General features: G+C 41.8%; 1 protein-coding gene across 5 annotated transcripts in view; it reads right to left on the reverse strand.

Annotated features, from left to right (window-relative positions):
• The window catches only part of Prickle1 (prickle planar cell polarity protein 1), a 107,904-nt gene that overhangs the window by 12,545 nt on the left and 81,340 nt on the right, over positions 1 to 14,019 (reverse strand). The window contains exon 1 of one of the 5 annotated variants that reach the window (XM_046436154.2): positions 10,162 to 10,336. The exons of 1 other annotated variant lie outside the window; for it this stretch is intronic. The gene's annotated coding sequence lies outside the window, so the exon portion shown is untranslated. Of the gene's footprint in view, positions 1 to 9,289; positions 9,404 to 9,628; positions 9,874 to 9,899; positions 10,087 to 10,161; positions 10,337 to 14,019 lie in introns of those variants that run through there. 3 more of the 5 variants (XM_046436153.2, XM_046436149.2, XM_046436150.2) reach the window with 3 other exon arrangements.

Below are 14,019 nucleotides of genomic sequence, written 5' to 3' on the forward strand. Positions count from 1 at the left end.
AGTTTACACACTAAATAGAAATAGCACAGTTAAATCCTTATATAGCACATTAAATCCTCAAGCTTTTACTAAGGGCTAAAGTCAGCCAGACATTCATCAATGAGTTCCTTCAACAAACAGTAATTGGATACAGCATTAGGCTAAAATAAATTCCAGATTGGTGACTATTAATGTTTAATTGCATTATAAGCCAGCATTTATTAAAGAGTTATGCAGCACCTACTATGTGTGAAATGCCATCAGCCCACTATTGGGCAAAGTAAGATGTTAAATCCTTTGTAAAGCCACCCCAGATGAAGGGCAGTAAAGGTGTCAGGACCATATTCCCTGCCCCAGGACCATGCATTGTCTTTATTAAGTGTGTTTTAATTCTTAAGAATCGTGCTTCACTCAAGGACCTAAGAAAAAAGAAATGTCAGACCTTTTAGAACCAGATAGTTCTTTTTATATCTGCCTCCTCCCCACAAAAATGATGTAAAAAAAGAAAATTATAATTAGTGCAACCCAATCATTTTAGAGAAAAGGGTCAAGAAGTGACCTGCCCAAAGTCACCCAGCTAAAGACCTGAATCAGACTTCCAAAAGTTTTTCTGCCTTACTAAATATTCTCATTTGCTTCAATGTGGAAAAGGCAATGGAAAACTAAATAATTTCAGCCCAAGACAAGGTCATTTTTCAGCAGCTTGATGCAACCCAGTTAATATCAGAGAACGTTACTACAAACACCTGATTGTAGAAAGTGTCGTTTTCTTTTTATAAATCAAAAAACATTAAAAAATTAAAATTTTAATAGTTCACAAACAGAAGTCTAACCCTGAAATCTCATGGCTACAATCTTTACTAGCAGTAGGAGCAATGCCACCCAGTAGGTATTATTCGAACAGATAAATTTAACTTTCATTCACCCTGAACAAAAATTAAAGAAGACCTCATTTCCTACACTATCACTGGGAGGGAGGTAACCCTTTGCACAGGTGCATTCATTCCCATCCTGACTTAGGAAAGGCTTTCTAAGCATAGGTGTGCTCCCCAGCTCCTCAATAAAAAAGGATGTGCTTATCAAAGTCAGAAATGTCTTGGATCTAAGTCTTTTTTCTTTGCTTTAAAAAAAGCAACCCCACATCCTGTCAAAGAAAGGGAACTAGAGGTTAAGACTTTCATTAGTAACTCAAAAACCCCCACCAGGAGAACCAGTGCCTTCGATGCAATTTGACCTGAATTGTCAATGAAATATGAGCACTTGTCCCTTGCCAAATCTGGCTGGGGAGGAGACACCACATTATGTATTCTGCAGTCTTACAAAGGACCTAAATATTAAATAGAACCTAAAAATTAAATATCATTATATTATAAAATAAGAGCAAACATCACAAATTATGACAAACCATGTATTTTTCCAAGCTAGCACAAAGATACAGATTGCTACAGAGATGAATTACTTTTACAGCTGTACTCCTTGATGAGCCTTTTGTGAAAAAATGTAGAGTAAATTACTATCCTAATCAAGGTAAATCAATGTTAGCACTAAGTGCCACCCACCATCCTCCTCCCCTCTCAATCACCTGGACGTGCTGGCCATATCTCAAACCTGTAACTCATGTTCATCCGAGCCTTTTAACAAACTACCCTGAGCATGGATTCACTAACAATGTGAAGAATACAACCTTAGGAACATAAGTGACAAAATGATTTTTATCATAAACATGACTTTTGGTTTTATTTGGTAGCACTCTGATTTATTTAATCTAATTTATTTAATCCTTTGTGCATAGCCAGGTACTATTACTGTTATAGTAGTTAATAACCTATCAAGCAACCCAGAGTAGGTAGTATCTCACTTAACAGATAAGGAAACAGTCTCAGAGTGATCTGCCTCAGGGTAAATTGTCCAAGTTCAGAAAGTGAACAAGCAGTTGTGTTTGGACCCGTTTGCTGTAATCCCTGAGATCATGACCCACTATGGCCCCACACTGCCTCGGAGGGACAGGAGCTGATCAGGCCAAGTTACTTTCTTGGTGAACTAGTCATGACAACTACATAGCAGACACACAAAATGATCCAACTGTAAAGGAGACATCTATTCACCCATAGAAAGTGAAGGAAAGCTCAGTCAAAATGATAGAAATTCAACAGCCTATTCTTTCTCTCATGTGTGGAAGCCAGAGAGGGGGAAAAAGAATAAAAGAAAGAAAGGTGGGAGAGCTCATGAAAATCAAAGGGAGATCAACTGAGTAAAGGGGTGGGAGATGGATACTGGGAATAGTATGGGCCAAATTATATTGTAACATTGCCTGCATGCACAAATAAATAACAACAAATCCCACCATTATGTAAAATTGTAATACACCAATAAAAATATGTAAAAAAAGGGGCTGGGTTGTAGCTCAGTGGTAGAACATTTGCCTAGCATGTGTGAGGCACTGGGTTTGATTCTCAGCACCACGTAAAAATAAATGAATAAAGGTCCATCAATGTCTAAAACAAATTTAAAAATTAAAAAAAAATATATGTAAAAAAATCCAACAGCTTCATGAGCTATTGGTTCAGAATTTATTCACTGGAGGAAGTCTTTTTATTTTTCTTTGATATCAGAGGATAATTACTTAAAATGACCAAACTACATTTGTTAGCATGTCTTGAGAGCTGAACAAAAAACAAACATTAAAAACAAGTTCTAACACAGGAGACAGAAGACACCCTGGCTCATCAGAAGTAATATCTAGAAACAGCCTCATTACTATAAAAAAATGGAAATAAATGAAATAAATAGTAACAATATGCTGAGAGCCAAGTAAGAATGACACATGACAATTTCCTTGTCAGCCTACCCAATGTTGCTTAGAGGGAGGACTCTCCATTGTGGAAATGGGCTTGCTTTGGACCCAGGTCATTTGCAGTGACATTGCATGAATGTTTGAGAGTTTTGATTTGAAAGGTGATCTTGCTCAGGGATTAGGGCGGATCCGGGTTTAGGGTGGACCCTGCTGGGAATAGGGCGTATCCTGCTGCCTCAGGCGCCCGCTCTTTGAGTTTCCATTGAGTTCCCCGCTCTTTGAGTTTCCATTGAGTTCTCCGGGGTTCTGAGAGTATTTGGGACGCAGAGCCCAGTGGAGGAAAAATTTTCCCAGAACGTGCGTGTAGAGTGCCGGTGAGAGTTCAGGAATAAAGAATTGCTGTTTGAATTTACAAGGCAGTGTGGTGGCCCGGTTATTTTGTGCCCAGTCAGACTTCGGCAACAATAAACAAACATCATTCATGATGCAAAAAATAATAATAAGAAGAAGTTCTAAACTGGGCACCATGACACACGCCTGTAATCCCAGCTACCTGGGAGGCCAACATAGGAGGATTGCAAATTCGAGGCCAGCCTCAGTAATTTAGCAAGATCCTGTCTGGAGTGAAAAAAAAGAAAAAAGGTGGAGGGAGGAAGCTGTGGGTATGGCTCAGTGGTAGAGCATCCCTGGGTTCAATTTCCAGTACCACAAAACAGACAAAAGGAAAAAAAAAAAAGACATAGTATGACCTCTACTTGGGTGGTTGTGGTAAAAGACACTACAATTACCACTAGCTTCACCTGGATTTTCTTATTTTTAAAGATTATCTGTACTCTTTTAAAAGACTGCCAATAGACCCAGAAAGTTTATTCTTAATCAACTATTGAATATTACTGACTCATAGCTGCATTGGCTCATACAGTGACAGCAGCTGGCTGGTCAGAGAATGGCTCCTGTGCTTGTAAAAATGTTAAAATAGAAATGATAAAAATGTGGTCTCACAAATGTCACAAACACCCCTTGTTTAGGCAGTCGCATTACTATGTGGTATTTACTTTGACACCACAAAAGGAAGAGGGGAGTCTACTTCACACGTGCTTCAGTCTTCACCCAGGGTCTTCCCAGTGGTATCTAAACATGTTTGTATTTGGGCTGCTAAAAAACATCTTTTAGGTCAAGCATATGAGGTCATGGTAAAATCAGATCTAACAAAAAAGTGTCTTTAATTTTATTTTCAAGTGTTGTTTTTTAAGGATGATCATAAGAAATAGGAGCAGAAATCAGGTTTTACAAAATTGTCTGAGTTGTACTGGAAATGAAACCACTCAGTCCTGGTATCATGTTATAGAGTAAAACATTTGTTCATTGCGCCTTTGTTTTCTTGCTCAGAACACTTTTAGATGGACAATGATGGCCCTATCCTCTGTCTTGCATGTTGCTATTTTTGTAACTTTTAATTTTGATGTAATTTCAAACTTCAGAAAAGTAACAAGACTCAATTGTTCACACTTTGCTCTACCTGCTAGATCATCATTTCTCTCTCTCACTCACAGACCCCCCCCCCTTTTTAAAGAGAAGCAAAAAACTTTAATGGCTAATAACACCATCAAGGGTGGCATTGAGGGCAGAGAGAACAGGTCTTTGAATTTAATTCAGGCAGGTTAGGAGTTCTTTGCAGACACCATTTTGAAAATTAAATGTCAACATAAGGGAGGATGCTTTTTTCTTAGGAAGACAAGAATTATTATGGAGGGTATTCCATCCAAGGATGCCACAGAAACTGAAGAGTTCCATTTTTTCCTTTGCCCTTTCTCTCCCCTCTTCCTTGAGAACAGTGAAACAGCTACTTCTTACCATTTAAAAGGAATCAAACACTTGCAGATGTATAACTTCTCAATCATCATATAATTGTCAAGAGAACATCTGCCCCAAGAGGCAAGAGCTATGCTCAGGGAATGGAATCTGGTGCTCCCAGCACTCAGTAAACCCCAGCTCTGAAGTATTTCATACCTTTCACAAGTTACCCAACATCTTAGGACCTGCCTCTTTAAAAAAAAAAAAATCACAATTATGGGCTGGGGATATAGCTCAGTTGGTAGAGTGCTTGCCTCACATGCACAAGGCCATGGGTTCAATCCCCAGCACGACAAAACAAACAAACAAACAAAAACCCCACAACTATAAGCCCGGCACAGTAGTTCATGTAACCCCAGCGACTTGGGAGGCTGAGACAGGAGGACTGCGAGTTCAAAGCCAGCATCAGCAAAAAGTGAGGCACTAAGTATCAGTGAGACCCTGTCTCTAAATAAAATACAAAATAGGGCTGGGGATGTGGCTCAGTGGGTGAGTGTCCGAGTCCAATCTCCAGTACCAAAAAACACCCCCCCCCCAAAAAAAAAAAAAAACCCATAATTACCTTCCTTCAACTTAGTATGCAAAAGAATTATATGAAAATAAAGAATTAGAGTCACTATGCAGTGTACCAACTGGCATTATTACTTTCATTGACTAGACAGGTTTTTTTGAAGCCAACAGTGACATTTGGAATAGGAAAAACATGTTAGTAACAAATGAAGACTGCATGTTGACACCTGGGCTTCATCTTTTTTGAGTTTAGAAGGCTCTAGCCTCTTAAAGGGCACATAATTTGGCCAAATTATTGACCATCATTTCCAGCTGTCTTGAAGGCAGTTTCTTACCAGTCCTTATAAAACATTCAGACACCACACACGTAGTGCTTGCACAGAGCGTGTATAAAAGTCCACAGCAGAGCAAGGTCTATCCAGTAGTCTTAGGTTGAACAACTGTAAGCACCTCATTTCTGTTTAGTTATGAGGGGGCACTTGATCCTCAAATTAAGAGTATGGTCCCGCGCACCCCACACAATGATATAATAGCAGGTTCCTCATGAAATTCACTTTCTAGATTTCTTCACTAAAGTCATTCATTCATCCTTGTATTTAAATGTCACTATTGATGGTTCCTGGGGAAAGCAACTGACATATATTCCACTGGGGTGGGGGGCCTTAAAGAAAATGTAGCCACAGTGATAAGAATATTTCCAAATTCCATTTTTTATTTTCTTGCTTTCTTTGGTGGTGGTATATGTGTAAATAATTTGTGATTTAGCATTTTGCTGATCACCTGCTTTCATTGTGAGAACAATGGAAAGAGTGCTGGCTTCAGGATTCAAGACACCAGAGTTTTATTTTAGTCCAGCCATCCAGCTGGGTGTGACCTGGGAACCTGGTCCTCACCTGGAACATGAGGGCAGTTTAGGGATGCTTCATAATGAGGAGCTGATGTTCAGAACAGCCCAATCCCTGACTAATAACCCCGTGATGATTGATAAACTGTCTGTAGGTTTTTCTCCCTGCTTTCATGTTTGATTTCTGTTACTTTGGCCTTTTAACTAGGCTTTCCCTTTTCCAATAACCTCTGAACCCTTTTTTAGTTTGTCATTTTCAATATTCTGTAAAGAAACTAATCTTTGAGAAAGTGTGTCTCAAAGTACTTAGTGAACACACTGTGGATGAGGGCATAACCATTCCTCCTATAAACACAAAAGTCACTGGTCAAGTGAGATATCGCTGTGGTTTGAGATGTTATTCAAACTAAAAAAGCAGCTTTATTACTTTGGTATGCTATTTTGGTTATCTGGGGATCACTGTATTTCCTACTGGTCTGTATGCTGCATCCACAATAGCTAAGGTTTATTATTTTGACTAACCTTGACATAACACATAAATGAGTACTTTTTTCCTCCAGAAAGCTTAGTAAGAAGCACAATATTTGGAGGTCCAGAGGCAGTGAAGAGTGAACACAATCACTACAAATATATTCTTCCAAAGCAGCAGCAATAAATGGCAATGGTATCTGAGTCAGATTTTCAGAAATTACATAGTCAGACTTTGGACTTGATGGTATATGAGTGAAAGATATTTCTAGCCTTGAAGAAGATTAACATGGTAAGAAAAGGATCTTGGGAGAGGCCAAAGCCTCTCTAAGGAAGCTTAAACATGTTGACTTTGGGAGGGAAAGTAAAAAGAACTAATAGAAAAGGGGGAAATTGAGTCAATATAATTTTGAGTAATAGAAGACTTGAAAGATGATGTACTTATTGGTACTATGGTACTACAGTGATATCCCTGTAGGGTATATTATATGGTGTACCTATAAATTCCACAGGGCAACTGGGAAGCTGAAGGAGGATTTGAGGGAATTTGGGAGAGTAAGTTCAATCAGATACATATTGAGGTTATAACTGTATATCAGTTGTGGTATGGTTCCTATTATTTATTCATCACTTTCTTGGACCAAGTCACCAAATTAAATCAAAATCATGCAACTGTTATTCAGTAATTTTCAGTGCTGGTCATGGAATATGAAGTCTAAGGTCTAACTTCCAGTATTTTTCCCAGAGACATTTCTCTCTAGTGCCTATGTGAAAACTATCATGATATTATAAGGTCTTTATAAAAAAAAGTCTTTCTTGTGTGAACATACCCAAGTAAATCAGAAATCCTTTGGTCACTAAAAACCAGAACAGATACTGATTTGTGAAGTCAGTTGGGCTAACATTCCCTAGGTGTCCCCTGCTGCTAAGTGCCATCCTGTGAGCCACAAGCAGTTTTAAGAACTCCTTTGTTAAAACTGCTTGTTAACAAGGCCTTCCCGCATAGAAGATGTAGATCACAGGTTCTCCATTCAAAAACTACTAGTTCTTTCAGGTTAAATAGGTAGGTGAATCAAATTTAACTAGAGACAAATTTGGCAGTACAAGCATATAACACCTCCATTATATAAAGTTCCTTGTTTGTGATGTCCTTAACTTAAAATTAAATAAATCCAGAACTATGGAAACTATTGCAATTAAGATCTGAATTGCATAGTAAAAGGACACTGCACTGTAATTTCCTTAAAGTTTTCACACACCCTAAGTACACTCCATGACTTATTGTGTGCTAGAGATGAAATTCATTGCCAACAGAACCCAACTCTATTTCAGTTATATTGAAAAATAAAAGCATAATGAAGTTATCTATCAGAAAAGATTGCTTATGAAACATTCCTTAATTAAAAGTGCTTCATACCAGCAAATAACCCTTTGGTATTTTCTGCATTTTCCAGGTAAATCTCCACCCAGCTTGCACATTTTCCGACAGCTGAGTGGGCTGTCATGTACCACCCAGTTGCCAAAACACTATCCATTTTTCCAAGAGGAAATGTGGAACTCAAAGCATTCTAATTTCATGCACAATACATTCCACGACAGTAAGGCAGACTGCTTAACAAAAGGAGGAAACATGATGACAAAGCAGGGTCCTTTGCCAAGCGACGATTTTTGGGTCAGGTTATTTGGCTGTAAACTGGTACATAAAGACAGGATCCAAAATGCATCTGCTGCAGCATGAGGCCTACCACTCCAGGCACTGTCCTAACGAGCTCATTATTTTCCATAATGGGGGGGGGGGGGTGTGCAGATATTTTCTCAAAACTGTATTCCTGTCAGTCTCCTATTGATTTTTTTTTTTTTTTTTTGAATTTCTATTTCCAACGGCAGCCCAAGGAAACGGCAGCCAGACTTGACTCCAATGTACACACAGACTCGGGTTTCATCCCGTCACCTGTTGGCTCCTGAACAACACTCCTCTTTGTGAAACTCACAGCACTCATTTGAAACAAGTTTCCAGAGAAAACACTTCAATAAAGTGTTTGAGAAGTCACAAGACTCGAGTTGTAAAAACAAATTCCACACACAGCCTGGTTTATACAGACACAGATTAACGTGAAAACCGGAGCCTTTTAAAAGCCTTTAAAACGGACCCGAGGAGAGCACGAGGGAAGGGATGTCACCCTTCTTCGCGGAAAATTCGGCGGGCCAATTCTTCAGAGCTGCGAGTGCGGGCTGTCGGGGACTCCCTGGGGTCAACCCACCCAAGCAACAAGAAAAGGGACACACCTAAAAGAAGGCGTCCCAGTCCCCTGCGCCTCAAGACCTGGCACGCCGCGCGACAGCGGCGGCTCAGGCCGCGAGGGGGCGCCCAGGGCCGTGAGTCGGACCGGGTTCCCTGCCTTCGACCGTGTTGCCGATCGTGGGTAGCCCGAGGTCGAAGTAGAGCCCCGGCGGCAGGGAGCGAACCCCTTGAAGTCGCCGACGCGAAGCCCCCAGAACAGCCCCAAGGTTCCCGAGGATAGAATAGTTGCTCCGAACTCTCGATTCCCACCTCCAGCAGAAAGTACCTCTCAGCGCAGCATCGCCACCTCTGCGGAAGAGCCCTAGTTCCGCAGCCTGCTACGGCACCGAGTGGCTGCGGGGCCCCACGACTACCCCCCAGCTTCCGCAGAGAAGCCCCCTCCCTGCAGGCGCGAGCCGATGCGCACCTCCCAGCCCTCCGGCGTTCAGCCCCTGCCGCCTGTTGCCATCAAGCCCCACACCTAGACAGCGGCTCCCCACCTGCAGTCTCGGGCAGCCGAGCCGAGCACGGCCTGCAGCCCTCGTCGCGGCCCACTAACCTGCCAAGCCCCGCGGCGCGCACTCGCCACCGCTCACTGCTCTGCGGCTAGCTGCCCGGCGCAGTTAGCTCCCGGAGGAAAAAAGGTTTGGAAGTCCCCCACGTCACCCTGGCCCACCCATTTCCGGAAGAGACCCTAGCAGAGCAGAGACTGAGAAGCAAGGTAGCCAGCGTAGGGTCCCCACTAAGTCGTTGCCGGCCGCACCCCTGGGGTCGTGGTGCAGAGCTGGCCCCGCCTGGCAGACGAGGGGTCGCTCCCGCCCGGCCGTGACGCACTTTCCACCCCCACTCCCGGCCTGTCCTGATCGACCACCTTTCGATGCACCGCAGTGATTCTCACCCAGGACAGCTCCCTAACCAGCCGTGGGGGTCCCGGCAAAAGATCCTTCAGCTCCGTGACAACCCTCTGTCCCCACTGGCTTTGCAGTCTCTGCTCCCTTGTGTTTGAGTTGCTTCGTCCAGGCCACCGCACCCCCCACGCCCCAGCTCTGGGATCCTCCACCACCGAGAGAAAAAACCGTCTCCACTCAGCGACAGGAGCCCGCCTGGGGCCCGCGAGCTTCAGAAGTAACCAGAGCCCGCAGTGGAAAAAAAAAAAAAAAAAAAGTAACCATTTCGCTTCCTGCAGATCCCACCCTCAGCGGAGCGCCACAGTCTGGCCGCCTTGCTCGCGATCTAGACCGCTGGTCTAGACCGGCTGGGCTCTGAGCTCCCGACCGCAGGAGGCGCCTGCCCTGCCAGATCTCCACGCTGCCCGCTTTCCAGGAACTGTCACTGCTGACCATGCCCCTGGCAGGTGTCCACGAGGTCCCGCGCGCTATTCCTCGAAAAGTTACCCATCCACTTGGCCAGCTTCACGGCTTGAGCACCTACCTCCATCCGCCTGCTCCATTCCCCAGAGCCTTAGTGATGGGAGCCTCTGCGATTCAGATACCCCAGGAAGCTTATGTAAACTTCCCCCTCCCGCAGGTGCACACAAGGCCACTATGGCGAGAGAATATGCAAGGCTACCACTCTGCCCATAACAATGTCAGCTCCACGCTACCCATAACAATGTCAGCAAATGGCACATTTAACCAAGTTCTCACTAGGAAGGGCTCATTAACATATGAATTCTCTCCTTAAGACTTCCTTGCATTTAGGAGTGATTCCTGTTGCTTAGAGCAGGAGATTTATTTTTATCAGTAAATAACAGCAAAAGAGAAGGCATTAGGTCAAGCAATGTACTTAAGTGCTAGCAAGAGTTACAAACAAGTTGGGTGAATATCCTTAAAACATAAGAAAATGCCCCATACTTAAGGCTAATCTTGCTTCTAAGCTATTTATAGGTACACTAAATGGAACTTCAGTTGTCTACAGAAAGGATTAAAAAAAAAGCAAAATCAGGACTGCCAAGCAAGCCCAGAAAGAAATTATAGATTAATAACAGCAGCAGAGGTCTGAGTCTCTTCCAAACTACAAATTTTAGTTTTAACAATTGCCACCTTATCTCCAGGTGATAACATGCCAAGAGAAGGAGGAGGTAAAGCACATTATTTAAGAGCTGCACCAGTTTCTAGTAGGCTAGTAAATAAAAAGCAACTTCAAAATAGTAACCGTTCCTTTGTGGTCTTCTGTTTGTTTTTGGTTTGGTTTCTTGAAATAGGGTCTCAATAAATTGCTTAGGCTAGCCTCAAACTTTCCATCCTCCTGCCTAAGTCTCCAAAATAGGTGGGATTACAGGCGTGCACAAACTTTTTCTTTTTTCTTTTCTTTCTTTTTTTTTTGTTTAAATCCTGTATCATCAGAATTCCTTGGGAGTAATTTGCAACATATATATTTCTATAGTATACAATGAACAATAGCCTATTCTAACGTGATTTTAAAATATACAGGTTGGGGCTGGGGCTCAGCAGTAGCACACTTGTCTGGCATGTATGAGGCACTGGGTTAAATTCTCAGCACCATGTATAAATAAATAAAGGTCTATCAACAACTAAAAAATTTTTTTAAAATACACAGTTGCCATAAATAAATCAGCCAAGTAAACAATTCTGTTATCTAATTCTGTTATCTCTGCTGCAAAACAAAGCAGCTGAGCAGAAGTGGATTTGTGTGTGTGTGTGTGTGTGTGTGTTACTTTTTTAAAGTGGCAGGGTCCAAAATTTGGGGTTTTGCTGTTAGATTAGTTTGGACACACTGACTCAGACAACACAATTTGTAATTCAAATAAATCAGCTAAATGGATTCAGTTTTCAAGAAGATTCTCCAAACATTCTAACATAGAACTCCTCTGGCTTAAGGGCACGGGGATTTGTGGGAAGACTTCAAAGGTTACCACTTTCCCCTGTGGATCTGTGAAATTAATCATGAATACCTGGGTCAGATTTCCTTTTCCCTACTTTATTCTGTTTGGGCTTCCACAGGAATGACTTTAACTCACAGTATCTGTAGAATATATGTGCAATGATTTATTGATTAAACCAGGCCCTAAATTATCATTTCATTCAGATACAGGGAGTATCTATCTGTAGGTGAATGCATCCAGCCAGGCTGACCCTTTTTGAAATAGTTCAGAAGGAGAGGTTCCCATTAGTTGAGGCCACAAAATTAGAGGGTATGTTTCCTCCGAGACAGTTATTTTCAACAGGTACTGTCAACTTTATTGTCTATTGTGTTTTTACTGATAAAGCAGTTTGGAGACAGTTAAAAGCTTCCTACTAACTCTCAATTTGAATGAAACAGAATTTGGTCTGGTCTGAAACGCACTGCTATTGTCAAGAGTAAATTATGCAAAATATGGAGCAAGGCCCTCCAACCAGCATCCTTTTGTTTCAGCAAGGTGAATATTCATTGCTTAAAGAGCACATTTGAGTCGGGTAAGAAAGAAACCCCAGAAATTCTCAGGGTTTAGTTTCCTCTATTCTGATCTGCTATACTGTCACCTCCACAGAAAGTCCTTGTCCAGTCCTCTAACCCAAAATACCACCCCTCCCTTCATTTGCAATGTACATCTTCTTAGCATTTGTCATTGCCTGGAGTCACATGTCTATCTATCTGTTCATTGGTTTGTTGTTTTCTTCCTTGAGAGTTGGGGATCTTTTGGGATTTGCTACTATATTCTAATCATTCCGACACACAGCAAGAGATGCAACAAACATGAGTTAAATGAATGAATGATTCTCACACATCATTCTTTCTAGGTACTCTCAGGTATACCATATCTTTACAAATATCTCCGTTTCTAATGTAAAGCCATGCTGAACTACATTGTCTTAATAGGGAAGATTATAATAGAAAACCAAAAACATGCCAGGGAGCAGAGAAATAAATAGGTAGTATTCTGTTTGTCAAATGCCTGTCAGCTATATTTTAGGTCTGGTAGAAAAGAATAACCCAGTGTCTCTCACATGCATGGCAACCGCTCTACCACTGAGATCCAACCCCAGCCCTCCAGTGACTTTCACATAGTGACCTTAAGGTCTTTTCTGTCTTCGTTTCTTCCTTTGTAAAACAGACCTCCTTCTTAGTTTTAAGGCTAAAACTCTTGGTCTTGGTCTCAGATATTTGAAAGGATTTATAACCAAATGTCATTAATCTAGGATGATGACATTAGAAGCCTTTAGGTTTCTTAACAGAAAAGAGAGATCAAGGGCTCCAATATTCATTATGACATCTCACTGAATTCAATTTGAGAGGCAGTTGACAATAACATTAAGTATGGCTTCAGTTTTGATCTGCATTGGGGACATTATTTAGGATAGCAGTTAGTTTGTGTTGACAAGATACAGATAGGTAACTAAAAGAAACATAAAATGATGCAATTGTAGAATTAAAAACAATTCTTGGGAATCCTTCGGGAACTGAGATCCGGAGGGATCATTTTAATAATTCTTCATGTTTGTCCCCCAAATTAGTTATCACTACAAGTTTGTACAACATGTCTTACTTTCTGGTCAATTTTAAACATTTCTATTGTAGCTCAGATCGGACAGTATACCCTGGTGGGTCACTGAACATTTGTAAATTTTAGTTACCATTAGTTGAGTCCTTAGCCTCTCCAGGGAAAGGCCCCAAGGCGGATATCAAGCTCTTCCTAGAGCCAACAGGCATTATGGAGCTTTATAATAGGTTGCAGTTTTCCTAGGTCTCCAATTACTTTCTTTCCCCTTTGATTATATTTAAAGCAATGTGATTAGAGAGCACTGGTTCTTTAACATTTTCTACACCCAATCCCTTCAGAGTTACTCCTCCAGTCCTCTCCCCTCCCCCACCTCCTTTGTGAATGAGGTAAATATTCCCTTCAAAGTACCCTGATGCTTGGGGTTTGGAGTTAGGAGACTAAATGCCTATTCTCTGTCAATTACTAGGTCTGACATTGGGGTAAATCACTTCTCTAAGGTGTCAGTTTTTTGTTGTTGTTGCTTTTCCACCTCTTAAAATACTGGAGTTTCAGTTAGACAGTGTTCAGAACTTTTGAGGAGGGAACACAATCCATTTTCAACTCAAATAGGACAGAAAGGGACCCTGCTCCGGTTGAAGTCCTGGATTAGTTTCCTTCCAGAGCTCCTCCATCCTAGCCTAGGCCATTCTTCCAAAGCAGCCAGGCCCCTCCATTTCAAGATGTACGTTCCCAGAAGCTCTGCTAGAACTTTCTGAGTGTTTAAAAGCGAGACAACCCGGATACTAGATAGGTGTTTACTACCCAAGTTAGGTGGGAGGATACAGGATCTGGACTAGCCCTGACTCTTG

The sequence above is a fragment of the Marmota monax genome, unplaced genomic scaffold (genome assembly GCF_021218885.2).
Source record: "Marmota monax isolate L192 unplaced genomic scaffold, Marmota_monax_Labrador192_F-V1.1 WCK01_AAM20220418_F8-fsc00012, whole genome shotgun sequence".
Lineage (NCBI taxonomy): Eukaryota > Metazoa > Chordata > Mammalia > Rodentia > Sciuridae > Marmota > Marmota monax.